Consider the following 17,776-nt stretch of genomic DNA (forward strand, 5'->3'; position numbering starts at 1 on the left):
GTTTGTGACCGACGAGTAGCTCATATGCCATTTTACCTAGAAGTGCGGGAAGATAAATCCTATTTGTAGCATGGCAAGCTATTTCCACCGCTGCTTCCCAAAAGTGTTTTAGCATCTTGTACTCATCAACCATCGTTCTTGCCATCTCCATAAGTGCTTGGTTCTCCATTTTGTTGAGGTGTGTACGTAGACGAGAACTCGTGTGAGATGCCTTCATCGACAAGAAAGGTATCCATATTTGTGTTCTTGAATTCTGTCCCGTCGTCGTTTTGAATCTTCTTGATATTCACCCAAACTAATTTTGGGATTTCCTAGCAAAGGTATTTAAGATATTTTTAACTTGATATTTTTGATCAAGAAATAACCACCATTTATATCTGAAAAAAATCATAATCTACTACTAAATTGAAAGAGTTCCATCGAGGCTCTTGTAAGCATTGGGACCGAAAAGATCCATATGAAGTAGCTCAAGAGGCCTTCTTCTAGTCATGTTGTTCTTTATGGGATGCCTTCCTCCAACTTGTTTTCTCGCTTGGTAAGCACTAAAAAGTCTATCTTCATCAAAGATAAAATCTTTAAAATGCAGAACGTGTTATCCTTTAATAAGGTTATCAAGATTATGCATACCAACATGTCCTAGCCTTCTATGCCATAACCAACCTTTAGAAGATTTTCCAATCAGACATGTGCGAGGTTGGGATCTTTTAGTGAAATCAACAATGAATAGATAACCTCTAGAGATGTCGGTAAAGACCATGTTACGATTATCTCGACGAAACATTTGACAATCTACATTGGTAAATAGAACATTGAAGTCAAAGTTGGGAAGTCTAGATACAAAAAGAACATTGTAGCTAAGAGATTCACCACACATGACATTCTTAATTGAGCTATCATGAGATATGTCCACCTTACCAAGGCCTAGTACCTTACCCTTGGAGTTATCTCCAGAAGTGACATACTTGCATGAACCATCATTGTTTGCAATCTCACTAGACATGTCTTTGTCCGCGGTCATGTGATCGGTGCATCCACTATCAGGAATCCCTCTTTTCCTCCAAACATGTAATCTCTTTAGAAAAATTCACCATTGGACTAATATTCCTCATACCCTTCTCATATCCTTCATCAAATTATTGACCCTAATCATAGTATCCATGTTCACCAAGGACTCATTACCTAGGACAACATGTTCATTAGTAACATGTGAATGGTGTAGGTCAAGGGTATGAGTTTTGATAGCCTTAATTATGATTATGCTAATAGTTCGAACATCTCCTTTAGCACACACGTGATCTCTAAGGTCAAAGAAGTACTTATTAAAGTTAGGATCATCAGGATTTACTTTACGAAAAGCCATACACTTATGTAGAATCTAATCAAGATTCTGAAGGGAGTAATCCGGATATCATTTCTCTAAGTCATGCCACAAAGTATAAGGACATTCAAAGTTTTTCACGCATTGGAGAACACTATTAGGAAGACCTTTAACAATAAGATTGACGACTCTTAGATTTCGAAGCATATCAAGTTCTTCATCTAGAGTCGCATGTGAGGGATCAATGGGAGCTTTGTAATGACTATGAATATACTTTCTCAAGTTGCAATCATCCAATATATCAAGAATTTCATCTTTCCAAGCACGATATACCTCTCCATTATGAATGGGAACTCCACAACTAACACTCCAAGTAGACACATCCATCCTTCTGTGAGGTGATTAAACAAAGCAATGGAGATGAAAACTCTCATACCACTTGTAGGATCGAAAGGGCAGGTCTAGGGTGGGGGGGAGTGAATAGACACTAACAGGTGAAAATGGGAAATTTTAATTTTCCGTCGTACTTGGGAAGATTATAGCACAAGTTAAATGTCTAGCAATAGAATCTACACATGCATATCTAGAGTATGGGCAACAGAAAATAAATGACATGCAAGTGCAAGATAGTAATGGGACATAGTTTGGAGATGATCAAAGGCAATGAAGACACGACTATTTTTGGCGTGGTTCCACTAGGTTGTGCTATCATACGTCCATGTTGAGGGAGACTTCAACCCACGGAGGGTAATGACTGCATGGGTCCATGGAGGTCTCGACCCACAAAGGGTCTACAAAGAAGAAACCTTGTCTATGCCATCATGGCTTATGTTCACGAAGTAGGCGATATCCTTGCCCATACATACTCCTCGCTTCAACTCCCAAGTGACATCTAACCAATCTAGGATGCACCAACCTCTAAAAGGTAATAGATGTTGTTGTTGATGGTGAGATTATTGCTCTTGTGCTTCAAAAGATAGTCCCCTCAACAATCGAACACTCTCTCACAGATTTGACTATGTGTCGGGAGAGGGATTGGAGTGGAACGCAACTTCAGGAGGCTAGATATGAAGGATCAATGGTTGGATTGGAATCCGCTTGATCTCAACACAAGGGTATGTGTGTCTCTCTTAGAAAATGGATATGAGAAGTGGTAGTTTAATCATGGTTGCTCTCTGAGAGTTGGTGGAATGGGTGAGGGTAGATATAGGCAACACCAAAAACCTAACCATTACACACCTTTATGCTAGGACCGGGCAAAACAATCCGATGAGACCGATTAGTACAAAAGCTTTAAACTTTAGGCTCTTCCGTGAGATCGGATGAAACAGCTCGGTGGGATCGATGGGTGATGACCTAATTATTTTCCACACTTTGGTGAGACTAACTAAAACTATTTGGTGATTCCAAAATAAAATCAATAGGTAATATAAGGTTGGCAAGTACGTGCTCTTCGGTGGAACCGAGTGGTCATCTCAGCGAGACTGATTTGTTATAGTTTATGCGATGGCTATGGAAAGTGTTTATCTGTGCGTGCAGATAGATGTGTTTCGGTGGTACCGAGATAGACTTTGGAGTTTTGGACATAGATGAATGTGAGAATTTGGCCGAGGGTTTTGGAGTGTAGGATCCGAAGTATGTCTAGAGGGCGGGGGGGGGGGGGTGATTATACTACTTGACCAAATAAAAACTTATCATTTTCCCAATTTTAGTTGTGGGCTAGTATTAGCAATTATGACTAGTCAAGTTCATCCTACACATGCATATCTAAGAGTATAGCAGTGGAAAATAAAGACATGCAAATGTAATGTAGAGGGTAGGGAAGGAAGATCAAACGCAAAGGTTGAGACAACGATTTTTGGCGTGGTTCTGATAGGTGGTGCTATCGTACGTCCACGTTAGTGGAGACTTCACACTACAACATGACAGAGCTTTAGTAACACGATGTTATGTTACTACATGCCCAAAAACGTGTTACTATGCCATGTAGTAACACATTTTGAAATGTGTTCCATTAGACCGTGTTACTAAGTAGTGTCCACTGTCACACGCAATAGTTGCTACTATATTTTAAATATTGTGTTACCATTACATTGTAGTAACATAAATATTATGTGTTACTCAATAGTATGGTAACATATTATTGTAACTATAGTAGCACCTTTAGTAACATACTTACCTAGACCTAGAGCATTGGTGGTAACATACTTTTATAACTACAGTAACACTGTTTGTAACACTTTCTTTAGCTTCGAAAGAAAACTAGTAACATAATATCCAAATATTGTAACACTATAATTTATAGTTGTCACTGCCCTAGTAACACAGTTTATAACTCTAGTAACTCCATGAGTTACACTATTATATTAGCATCGCAATATAACTAATATATTTATTTATTATTAAACACAAAATTAGGTATATGTTTTATTGAATATAAATTTATTTAATAAAAATATTTCTCAAATAATTAATTGGTTTATTATCATTCTTGGCATCATTAAAATGATAAGAGAAACTGAAGCGCAACACATACACAAATTAAAATTTATAAAATATTTATTACGAATATACAAAAGTGTAGGATTATACCAATCATAGCATAATTAAATTGCACTAAGATTAATATAGGTATCTTCAAATCATTCAGTAGTATTCCTAACATTTAAAATGTTTAGTAAACATTCATTTGGAAAATGTTAAAATTTTACATCCATCGACATAAACTAAATTAGCTACTTCTAGTCTTGAGTGGACTAATTGCTTCTTGAATTCATCATGATCATGAGGATAGAATCCAACAGCGGGAGGTTTTGCCATTACTTCATATTTATGTTTTGAAAAGAACAAAGGAAAGAAACAACCACCTTCACTGTTGCAAACTCAAATATTATATAAGTAAATCTATAAATGGAAAAACATAACTTCTACCATTGGAAATAGTAATATAATTGTAGCTAAAATACATACCATGCTGCTGGTGTCGTGACTCATATAGTATGCTCTTATTCCAAACTTGATTCCTTCCTCCTTATTATTTATCCTACAACAAGTACTATGACATGCTGTCTAAATTTAGTTCAAGCATCTAGAAGTATGTGCATATAAGTGAAATCAACGACAGAGGAGTATCACAAGTAAAGTTCAACATTTCATTGCCATTATAACAGCTACTAGCAAGCAAAGATATAGGTTTGACCAAATTAACAAAAGCTTAAGGCATACCACAACGGTCACGGAAACACATAAGAAAATGGAGCATCCATATAGTACAAGGATCTGTCAAGGTTTGTCTATTGCTTGTTCAACCGGATTTCCATTAGCTAGAGACTAGATACACTAACAAAATACATCTCTCTAATAAAAATTGTAGAAACTATCTACATCAATATCCAATGGTTATGGATCTATGGATCAAAGTATAGAAACTTCTGTTGGGGAACTTCGCATGGGAAACAAAAAATTTCCTACGCGCACGAAGACCTATCATGGTGATGTCCACCTACGAGAGGGGATTTCCGATCTACGTACCCTTGTAGATCGCACAACACAAGCGTTAGTGAACGCGGTTGATGTAGTGGAACGTCCTCACGTCCCTCGATCCGCCCCGCGAACCGTCCCGCGATCAGTCCCACGATCTAGTGCCGAACGGACGACACCTCCGCGTTCAGCACACGTACAGCTCGACGATGATCTCGGCCTTCTTGATCTAGCAAGAGAGACGGAGAGGTAGATGAGTTCTCCGGCAGCGTGACGGCGCTCCGGAGGTTGGTGGTGATCTTATCTCAGCAGGGCTCCGCCTGAGCTCCGCAGAAACGCGATCTAGAGGTGAAACCGTGGAGATATGTGGTCGGGCTGCCGTGGCAAAGTTGTCTCAAAGCAGCCCTAATACCTCTGTATATATAGGTGGGAGAGGGGGGGCCTTGCCTTGGGGCTCAAGGAGCCCCAAGGGGGTCGGTCGAGCCAAAGGGGGGAAGGTCTCCCCTTCCAAACCGAATCCAACTTGGTTTGGAAGGTGGAGTCCTTCTTCCCTTTCCCACCTCCTCCTTTTTTTTCTTTTCTCTTTGATTTTCTTCCTATGGCGCATAGGGCCTTATTGGGCTGTCCCACCAGCCCAATAAGGGCTGGTGCGCCACCCCCAAGGCCTATGGGCTTCCCCGGGGTGGGTTGCCCCCCCCCCCCCCCGATGAACACCCGGAACCCATTCGTCATTCCCGGTACATTCCCGGTAACTCCGAAAACCTTCCGGTAATCAAATGAGGTCATCCTATATATCAATCTTCGTTTCCGGACCATTCCGGAAACCCTCGTGACGTCCGTGATCTCATCCGGGACTCCGAACAACATTCGGTAACCAACCATATAACTCAAATACGCATAAAACAACGTCGAACCTTAAGTATGCAGACCCTGCGGGTTCGAGAACTATGTAGACATGACCCGAGTGACTCCTCGGTCAATATCCAATAGCGGGACCTGGATGCCCATATTGGATCCCACATATTCTACGAAGATCTTATCGTTTGAACCTCAGTGCCAAGGATTCACATAATCCCGTATGTCATTCCCTTTGTCCTTCAGTATGTTACTTGTCCGAGATTCGATCGTCAGTATCCGCATACCTATTTCAATCTCGTTTACCGGCAAGTCACTTTACTCGTTCCGTAATACAAGATCCCGCAACTTACACTAAGTCACATTGCTTGCAAGTCTTGTGTGTGATGTTGTATTACCGAGTGGGCCCCGAGATACCTCTCTGTCATACGGAGTGACAAATCCCAGTCTTGATCCATACTAACTCAACGAACACCTTCTGAGATACCTGTAGAGCATCTTTATAGTCACCCAGTTACGTTGCGACGTTTGATACACACAAAGCATTCCTCCGGTGTCAGTGAGTTATATGATCTCATGGTCATAGGAACAAATACTTGACACGCAGAAAACAGTAGCAACAAAATGACACGATCAACATGCTACGTCTATTAGTTTGGGTCTAGTCCATCACATGATTCTCCTAATGATGTGATCCCGTTATCAAGTGACAACACTTGCCTATGGTCAGGAAACCTTGACCATCTTTGATCAACGAGCTAGTCAACTAGAGGCTTACTAGGGACAGTGTTTTGTCTATGTATCCACACATGCACTGTGTTTCCAATGAATACAATTATAGCATGGAAAATAAACGATTATCATGAACAAAGAAATATAATAAGAACTAATTTATTATTGCCTCTAGGGCATATTTCCAACAACTTCCTATATGGGAATTTCACATGGAGTAATGCAACATGCGTGCAACTACTACAGAGTATAGGTAACTTCATTTTGCCGACTCATAGAGGGAAATCCACACATAAATTAGTTTGTGCAAAGTACAATCTGCTGACTAAGATCTAAGCTCTAGGGGGCTACCACTCTTATATAGAACTACAGGCCAACACAATCTGACGATGTGTCATAACCAGTCCCAACTATTATGTTTATTATGGAATTGTGTACGTACTGAAACAAATGTCACTGGTCTCAAAATTTTGTATCGCTGATGGGTAATGACATCTGAATGCTAAGATAGTTTTAAGGTTTTTGAAATGCTTCCATGAGGCAGGAACAAAGCATTTGATTATATAGCCTTACAATTATAGCAGAAGATGTGAAAGAGACATAACTATGCCAAAACAAATTGAAGATGTAGTTGTAGAAAAAAGTATGCATAGATGAAAAACATGTCCGAGAAAAAACAACAATTCAAGCTTTTACTTGGCACGTTTTTCACCTTGGTTAAAATTTAATTATCATAGCTTTGAAGATGTTCCAATGCATGCTACTAGGTTCAACATTGCTCCATATATCTGCAACAACAATAACAATCCTCTAATAGTATCCACTCACAGTCAAAATGAGTGGCTGCGTAAGTGGGTATATAACTAAGAAACACATATAGGGATGTAATTGTGTTAAAGAAGATGCCAGGTCAGGTTCTATCAAAAATAGGACCTATGCTAATACACTAATGCTCCTGTTAAAGCAACCCAAACAGCTCAAGCCCACTTATAACCTGATCAATATCATAGGACTGCATGTCACAATGACGCCACATTTTGGTGTGCCGGCCTTGCTGTAGACCAGCGCCATGAGCTCAATTTTATTTTTAAGTGACCAAATCGTAAGAGAAAATATGTGTTTGGCCAAAAGAGTGAGTCTTAGTTCGAATTTAGGCACACAAAAAAAAGGTTTTAAGCCTTATATACATACACACAATTTGTTTCATCATCTGCTACACAGAAGCGCAACATGGCGACTAATTCCATACAGGAGAACATTAAGAAGTGACCAAGTTGATAAGTGGCAATTTTAAAAATAAATATAAGATACCTGTGCACAACAAGTCAGCAATTACATTGCCAAGCTCGTTAGTTTAGGATCCACTAAATCAGTCAAAACTAATAGCTGGCCTGAGCATCGCCATACCTTGCAAAACAAATTAGGTGTCACATTTCAAAACAGCAAGCACAATAAGACATGGGGTAGAACTATAGATTCGCCATCAGTCACCTTCCCTCCACATTTAGACAAAAAATATTATTGAACTAAGTATATGTAACCATGCATCCGTGTATTAAAAAAATTGTTGACATCAAAATACGATACGTATACAAACATGATCATTCGGAATCCAATTTAGGGTTCGTTGCCGCTGAGGAAGAGGACGACGCTCGAATTTGCGCGTACCTGAGAAGAGGAGGATGCCGCCGCAGTAGGCCTCCGCTGAGGGAGCCATCAGATCTAGGTTAGATGGGGGCGTCACTTAGCGAAAAGACACGATGGAGAGAGGAGGACGGGTGGCTGGAACGACGGGGAACAACAGGACGGAGCGGCCGGCGTAATGTTGATGCCACACCAGGGTGATGTGGTGGGATGGAACGAGAAGCTAGGTGCAACGGGGAGGAGCGCGCGGTGGTCGGAGCACGCCAATGGCGGCTTGGTGGTGGGGGGCGGGGAAGTGGGGGGGGCGACGTAGGGTGGAGGTGATGCGGTCGTGGGTGGCGGCGTGGTGGTGGCCTAGTGGGTAGATGAGTTGCTATTAGTATTGGAGGGAAAAGTAAATATTAGCGGGACTCATTAAAAAATGTCCCTTCGATCGTGTACTACTCCCTCCGTCCACAAATAAGGATACATATAGATTTGTACTTAGTCAAAGTTTTTAAAATTTAACCAACTTTATAAAAATAGTAGCAACATATATGGCATGAAAATGATATATTTGGAAATTTCATGTAAAGATAAATCTATTGATACTAATTTGATGTCATAAATATTAGCACATTTTTTTATAAAGTTAGTCAAAGTTTAACTAGTTTGACTGACATGAAAAAAGAAGTACACTTATTACCGGACGGAGGGAGTACATAAAGATTGTGGGAATATTTTATACTCCCTCAATTCCTAAATGTAAGGTGTATTAGTTTTATAAAAAGTCAAACGTTGTCTATGTTTGACAAACTTTATAGCAAAATATATACGGATCTACAATACTAAATATGTCAAATATAAAAATATATTGCATGGTGAATCTAGTGACAATGATTTGATATTCTACACATTTATATTTTTCTCTATAAACTTGGTCAAAGTTAGAGAAGTTGGACTTTTTGAAAAATAATACACCTTATATTTAGGAACGGAGGTATATAAAGATTAGTGGAGGGGAAAAATTGCGTAAACTCTATAGACATTGTTTCATATGCAATTTTCAAATTGTCTGGAGAAATTTCGAGAAGGAAATTCTTTTTAGAAGTTTACTGTTTTCTTCAATCTATATTAATTGTCGCTCAAACGGATACATCTATACTTATTTTAGTGTTAAATACATCCGGTTGAGCGACAAGTAATATGAATCGAAGGGAATAGAAAAAATAAAATACATTATCTATGTTTTTATTTATTAGCGGAAGATTATATATAAGATTAAGCCAAGACAACCACACACTTTTCTGAGACACACGCTCACTTGGTTGGTCGTGTCCAAGTGGCTTGTAGGACTTACCTATAACTTCTCGCTTCGTCCTTCGACCAATAAATAAAAAACCCACAGAAACCATATGTTGCGGGATTTCGTCGATCTTTGATTCAAAGACAAATTGGTTCTTAGAATTGCACCTAGGATCCATACCGGCCTTTGGATGATTTATAACAAGACATGTAGCACCAGCGGCCACTATTGTTACCACCGTTACCCAACCATTAGCATCATTGTTGTCCGCTAATGGCAGCACCTCGGTTAGCCCCTAATAGCATCAGTGGTCACCACTGAAGCACCGCTAACTGAAATTGAGAAGGATCCTTAAAAATTGAGAAGGATCCTCAAAAAATTGTTACGTACATTTCTTAGAAACCCGGCCATCTTTGGGGAACAATCATGGTTTCAAGAGGAAACGTGTTAGGTTTGAAGGTCACACGATCAATGCTTCATATGTTAGCCTTGAAATTCTTTGTACACCTAAGATATACCATCACATGATCCATTTCAAATTTTGGCATGTTTCAAGGTCTTTTTAGTATATTTAAGCAATTAAGTGTATTTATAATCATTTATTCCATATGACCCATTTTTAGCTACAAGTCAATGCAAAAATATATAGAAATTGGTTTGAAAAATCATATTCGTCTCCTTGAATCCATATTCAAGCGTTATCCTAGAGTAATGGAACTCCTAACCTCAAGTTGCCAATATTCGACCCCTAACATGGAGTTATATTGTTTTTAAAATTTTGAAATTGCAAACAAAAGACATGGTGACAGCATACGACACCTATAGGTTGTGATAGAAAACACAAACGATGTCGAAAAAAATGAAACTTTAGAGGAAGGTAAGAAGAAATGGTGGCATGGTGTATAACGACACCTGCAGGTTGTGGTAGAAAATGCAAACAAAGTCCGAAGAAAATGAAATTTTAGAATAAGGAATATATATATAAACACAAAGAAAACAAAATATAGAAGAAACTAAGAAGCAAAATGAAAAGAGGAAGGAGAGCTAAGAAACAAAATAAATGAAAAAACAAGAAGGTGATCAACACTCGAACTCGCGACCTCTCAATCGTTTGCTAACTCCATAACCAATTAGCTACAATAGGAGAGTTAGCAGGTCGGCATGCATTAAGTTCTTATACTTGGTAGATAGGGCGGTCCGAGTCGCTTAATATTCTGAAACCCTAATGTCCACATTTGCCCACAATTCCCCCCTGCTCATGGTCCCGCGCCGCCACCCCCGTCGCTCCCGATTACCGACGCCTCCTCCCGCGGCCATTCGTCGCTGCACATTTTCTCGTGCTACCAGTCTCACCTCCTCGTCTCACGTCGCCAACCCCCATCGTACCGGTCGCTTCCACCTCCGCCCCCCCGTGGTCGCCGGCGGCTCCCAGTGCCACCTCCTTTCAACCGTCCCCCCTCCGGTGTCGCCCCGCCATGGGCACAGGTGAGCCTCATTTCTGCCCATAGGGAAGCTTATGAAGAATCCTATCCATGGAGATCCTACGACGACTCTTTGGTTTCTTATGCACTGATGTATCATGTGGCAAGTTCGTACGGATTTATTTTTTTCTAATCAGAGGTGATGCCTCCCCGTATGCCTACATTCTACAGTGTGGCCTAAACTGATGTTGTAGTTGATGATGTTGTTGATGGAGAGATAGACTACAGATGAACCGATTAAATTAATAATGTTATTAGCTGAATCACGAATTTTATTTAGATTGATCAAATCATATAAATGTTGTTGTTGTTGTTTTCTAAATAATGATACATGAATCAGAGTAGCTTCGTTTTGTAGCAGTACTAGCATCATATAAGTGCATGTTGTTGTATTAAATTAACTGGTTGTAAGGACTCTTTAAACTTCCAAGAGTTGTTTACTTTAGTAAAATTATGTAATTCTTGCAGAAAATTGTATGATCAATATGTTTGGTAAATTTCCATCAAGCTAGTAATGGTTTTTTCTCTTGCATTTTTTTCTTTCTGTTTGTTGAATAACACTACATTTTCTAATATGCATGTAGGTTTACTAGTATTATAGTTAGTGCAGTAACTATATATTTATTGTTACATAATGAATCAATGGATTTGAATCAAATTTACAAAAGAGTCATTTTCTTTTCCCCAGTCCAAGTAACGAGTAATTGGATGGTGTAGAAGGTTTTCCTGACTTTGCATACATGGAAAAAAGTTATGATGCCAAGATCTGTCCCCATGTGGTAAATGTGTCACTGTATTTCTATGGAAATGGCAAGATATGTCTGGTCACTTAGTTTGTCATGGCCTTCCAGACGTGTATGATCCTAGAATAGAGCTGCTTGGAATATGTGATAAATGGTGGCATAATGTGGGCTGTGACATTAATTTCCTTAGGCAGTATTGTACAAATGTTAGTGGCATGTACCATTGACTTATTATGATTTTTGTCCAGGAAGAGGTACAATGCTCTTTCACCATAAAGAACAGTAGCTCCAAATCTATGATGATTCATAGATCCTCTTGATTTGAAATCAACTTCAATTTAAACGCTTCATTGAATCTTTATTTTCAGGGAATTTTGCAAGTTGAGAATAGAAGGATTGATTGTTCTAAACCGCGGATGAAGCTATGTGTTCTATTTCTGAACTTTTATATGTTTGCTTAGATTTTACTCTTCTAACCTGAAGCTTGGAAAAATTCAAAAAATTTGTACGAAGTTAAGCTTCATGTATGACATATTTTCCTTTGGAACATATAGACCATTTGTCAACGAAGTATTATGTCAGATTGACCATCTTGTAACTGAACTTACGCCTTTTTGAAATGGACGTTCTGATTTACGTGGGATTGGTGTCAAAACCTGATTGATGTCTGATTCAATTTTCTTCTTCTTTGTCCTTGGTAACCAACCTATACATGCGTGACTTTTGGGCCTTGTAACTTGTAGCTGGCTGTTGTTGCGTGTGTGACAAATGTGCCTTACACTTACAGCTGGGCGATGGTCGTCTTGTCACCCTGTCAGTTAGACGGTGTATGGTTGGCACGTGTTGTTTGATTGCTTTCAACTTCTCTTGTTGTAATGTTTCTTTTGTTCAAGTGACTTCAGTTGCCCCTACAGACAATACTTGTGGTGTATTGGAGTGAGTGTGATGGAAAAAATATTTTTAGCACACGAACAACTCCACCCCACTCCTTTGATGCTAGTACACCACTTGTGTACTGACTACCGGTTAGTGCTCAATTGATGCTTTTAGTTGGAATACTATAATCTTCATGAGAACAAGTATTGACGTCAACTTCTTAATTGTATATGATCAATTTAAAATGTGCATGTATGGTCATTGGGTCATCCTAAAATCAGCGTCTTATTTGGTTAATATGGTATTTACCAAAACCATCTCGAAATAGTTTGATAATTATCAAAACCAAACCATATGTTGTTCCATCTCGTATTTGCCGAAAAATATCTATTTATCATTTTCATTAAAGAACTTCATGTTTACATGTGGGCCCTATATGTTAAGGTAATGGTCATATACTCATGCAATTAATTTTAGTCTTTTCATTTCCCTACCATATAATAGACTTGTAACACTATGGATCGACACATGATTATGTGTTACTTTCACTATAGTATGTAATACACTCCCGTCAACATATATTATTATGTTACTGTGGTAATATATGTGTAACACATTAGCTCCAACACATATTTATGTGTTACTTGATCAATATTGTTGTAAAACATTTTCTGGCATATATTGTATGTGTTACTTTCGGTCTTTGCAACACAAATCATGTGTTACTGGATTTTTGTTTGTAACATGTTTTACTATGTGTTACATGATTGTGTTACCAAAGCTCTGTTTTGTTGTAGTGTCAACACACGAAGGGTAATGGATGCAAGAGTCCACGGAGGGCTCCACCCACAAGGGGTCCACGAAGAAGCGGCCTTCTCCATTCCACCATGGCTTACATCCACACAGGACTGGCCTCACTTGATATGTGTCAAACATATCTATATTTTTTTATTATTCCATGCTTTTATATTATCATTCTTGGATGTTTTATGATCATTTTATAGAACCTATATATCATTTTCTGGGACTAACCTATTGACATAGTGCCTAGTGCTAGTTGCTGATTTTTGTTTTTTTTCCTTTGCACAAAATCCATATGAGATGAGGTCCAATTGCCACAAACTTTACGGAGATTTTTTTGGACCAGAAGGAAACTTGAGAACCAATAATGAGCAACACACGAGGCTGAAGGGCCCCACTAGACATCAGGGCGCGCTAGAGGCCCCTAACGTGGCATGGTGTCTAGTGGGGCCCTCGGGCACCTCCTGCACCACCAGTGAGCTCTATAAATTATTATTTAATGTTGTCAAATAATAAATTCCTTGGGAAGTGTTGCTATGGATGGTACCCGGGGTACGGCTAGCCGTGGAATGTGAAAGAATGGTGGAAAAAGGAATAAATTTTATTTTCAGTTTGAGAACCACCTATAATTTGTTTAGCATGGAGGATATTGGAAACTCTAAGTCATTCTCGTTGATAGGAAAAGCATGCCACCTAATTTTTTATCTCTAAGTTTTTCACTCTGAGCTCTGGCACCTCTACAAATCCCTCCTTCCCTCTATTAAGGTCCTATCTATTTACTTTATGCCATTTTTATTTTTGAATTTGAGTCTCCATCTTCTCTCATAAAGCACCAAATAAGGAACACCATTATCATACTTGAGCATTGAATGTAGTTAATATTTGAGTGTGCTGCATGAATGGATCAATGATAGAGCATGATGGGCTAGGGATAACGTTCTTTAGCGTTGATATTTTGAAAGACTTCGTTGCTTGTTTATATGCTTGAGTATTGAAATTTTCATGTCAAACTATAGACTATTGATTTGCATCATCTACAAATCCATATGTCCATGACGAAAGAAAAAGAATATGATGAACATGTGAGTCAGCATTCCACATCACAAATTCTATTTTTATCTTTTACCTACTCGAGGATGAGGATGAATTAAGCTTGGGGATGCCGATACGTCTCCAAGGTATCCCTATTTTTTGATTGTTCCATGCTGTTATACTATAATGCTTGGATGTTTCATTATCATTTTATAGCAACTTTATGTCATTTTTTGGGACTAACCTGTTGACATAGTGCCTAGTGCCAGTTGCTGTTTTTTGCTTCTTTTCCTTTGCAGAAAATCCATATCCGATGAGGTCCAATTGCCCTGAATCTTTATGGAGAAATTTTGGACTAGAAGGAAACTTGAGAATCAAGAATGAGGAGCAGACGAGGCCCAGGGAGGCCACTAGACATGAGGAGTGCCAGAGGCCCCTCGCAGGACCTGTTGTCTTGTCGGGCCTTCGGACACCTCCTCCACCACCTGTGAGCTCTATAAATACCCCAATATTTAGAAAACCCTAGAGGAGTCGGCGAAAAATCATTCCAGCCGCCGCAAGTTTCCGAGCCACGAAATCTAATCTAGAGCCCGTTCCGGAGAGGAACACGATCACGAGGGGATCAACATCCTCATTGGTACTCCTCCGATGATGCGTGAGTAGTTCATATCACACCTACGGGTCCGTAGGCCGTAGCTAGATGGATTTCTCTTTTGTTTTGTTTCTCAATACAATGGTCTCTTGGTGATTCATATGATGTAACTCTTTCTTTTGCGGTGTGTTTGTTGGGATCCAATGAATTGTGAGTTTATGATCACATCAACAAAAACATATTCATGCTTCATTAGTAAAGCCTCAATCTCAGTATTTCTTCTCCAATATTTGGTTGTTGTGTGGCCAATTTGATCTTTTATCTGGCAATGGGAAGAGATGCTGTGTGATGGGTTCGATCTTGTGGTGCTCAATTTCAGTGAAAAAAAGAGACATGACACACATGCATCGTTGCTATCAGGGATAAAACGACGGGGTCTATTCCTACACGAATAGATCTTGTCTACATCATGTTATCATTCTTAAGGCATTACTCCGTTTCTGCATGAACTCAATACACTAGATGCATGCTTGCTACCTCTTGAGCTTGCGTTGGTTTTTCCCTTGAAGAGGAAAGGGTGATGCAGCACAGTAGCAGTAAGTATTTCCCTCAGTTTGAGAACCAAGGTATCAATCCCGTAGGAGTATCAAGGAAGGTCTCCAAAGTACCTGCGCAAAAACAACCAAACTTGCACCCAACGCTACAAAGGGGTTGTCAATCCCTTCACGGTTAACTGCAAGATGAGATCTGAAGGCGAAAAGTGCAACAAAGTAAAAGTGTAGAGCTGAAAATATGATGTGAAGTAGACCCGGGGGCCATAGTGTTCACTACAGTCTTCTCTCAAGATAGGAAATATTATGGTGGGTGAACGAATTACTGTCGAGCAATTGATAGAACCGCGCAAAGTCATGATGATATGTAAGGCAATTATCATACATATAGGCATCACGTCCGAGACAAGTAGAACGATACTTTCTGCATCTACTACTATTACTCCACACATCAACCGCTATCCGACATGCATCTAGTGTATTGAGTTCATAACAAATAGAGTAACGCCTTAAGCAAGATGACATGACGTAGAGTGATAAATTCATGCAATAGATATAAACCCCATCTTTTTACCCTTGATGGCAACAACACGATACGTGCCTCGCCACCCCTTCTGTCATTGGGTGAGGACACCGCACGGTATGAACCCAAAACCAAGCACTTCTCCCATTGCAAGAATTATAGATCAAGTTGGCCAAAAAAACCCACAACTCGAAGATAATTACAAGGATACGAAATCATGCATATAAGAGATCAGAGGAAACTCAAATAACATTCATAGATAATCTGATCATAAATCCACAATTCATCGGATCTCGACAAACACACCGCAAAAGAAGATTACATCGGATAGATCTCCATGAAGATCATGGAGAACTTTGTATTGAAGATCCAAGAGAGAGAACAAGCCATCTAGCTACTAGCTATGGACCCGAAGGTCTGTGGTGAACTACTCACGCATCATCGGAGAGGCAATGGTGTTGATGAAGAAGCCCTCCGTGTCCGAATCCCCCCTTCGACAAGGCACCAGAACGTGCCCCAGATGGGGTCTTGCGGAGACAGAAGCTTGCGGCGGTGGAAAAGTATTTTCGTGGCTCTCTCCCGTGGTTTCAGATTTTTAGGGAATTTATAGGCGGAAGAAGTAGGGCAAGGGAGGCACAGGGGGCCCACAAGCCTGCTAGGCTCGCCCCCCTAGGCCGGGCCTGGGTGGCTTGTGATCTCCTTCGACGTCCCCTACATTGGTTCTCAAGTTTCCTTCATGTCTTCTGTTATGGGAAAAATCATTCCGCAGGTTTTATTCCGTTTGGACTCCGTTTAATATTCTCCTATGAAAAGGTGAAAAACATGGAAAAAACAGGAACTGACACTTGGCGCTGAGTTAATAGGTTAGTCCCAAAAAAGATATAAAATAGCATATTGATGCATACAAAATATCCAAAGTTGACAAGATAATAACATGGAACCATAAAAAATTATAGATACGTTGGAGACGTATCAATGCTTGTTAGCGATCGATGTGTGGAGTAACAGAAGTAGATGGAGGCAAAAGTCGGTCTACTTATCTTGGACGTGATGCCTAAATACATGATCATAGTCTTGAATATCGTCATAATTATTTGCTGTTCTATCAATTTCACAAAATTAATTTGTCTTCCCACCGTTTGCTATTTCTTGAGAGAAGCCACTAGTGAAACCTACGGCCCGCGGGTCTATTTCACATCATCTATTTGCAATATCTACTTTGCTATTTGCGTTTCTACTTTATTTGGTCTTTTGTTTTCAGATCTATATTATCAAAAAATCCAAAAATACCTTGCTGCATTCTATTTGCCATCACTCTTATTTGCATCTATCAATCTATCCTTACTTTACCCACGAGGGATTGACAACCCCTCCACGCATTGGGTTGCGGGGATATGCTATTTGTGTGGAGGTGCTGCTTACATAGTCTTGTGGATCTTCCTACCGGATTGATACCTTGGTTTCTTAACTGAGGGAAATACTTGTCGTTGTTTTTCTACATCACCCTTTAAGCTTGGAGGGAAACCAATGCATCGACGAGACTAAGCAAGATTTTTGGGTGCCGTTTCCGGGGAAGATCAAGTCAAGATCTATCAGGTTCCTACACACAAATCTCATCTCCTTGCAATTACATTATTTTCCATTTGCCTCTTGTTTTCCTCTCCCTCACTTCACGAAATTTTACCTTTTTGCCTTCTTTCCTTTGTCGTTTTCTCGCCGGATCTCTTGTTTGCTTGTGTTCTTTCTTGCGTAGACATGATTACTCAAAGGAAGTATTATGATGTTCCGTATCCAAATATTTTGTTAGAGATTGACAAAAGTACCAAGGAATACACGACTATGCAATTTGAGTAAAATCAATTT

Source organism: Hordeum vulgare, chromosome 5H, assembly GCF_904849725.1.
Source record: "Hordeum vulgare subsp. vulgare chromosome 5H, MorexV3_pseudomolecules_assembly, whole genome shotgun sequence".
NCBI lineage: Eukaryota > Viridiplantae > Streptophyta > Magnoliopsida > Poales > Poaceae > Hordeum > Hordeum vulgare.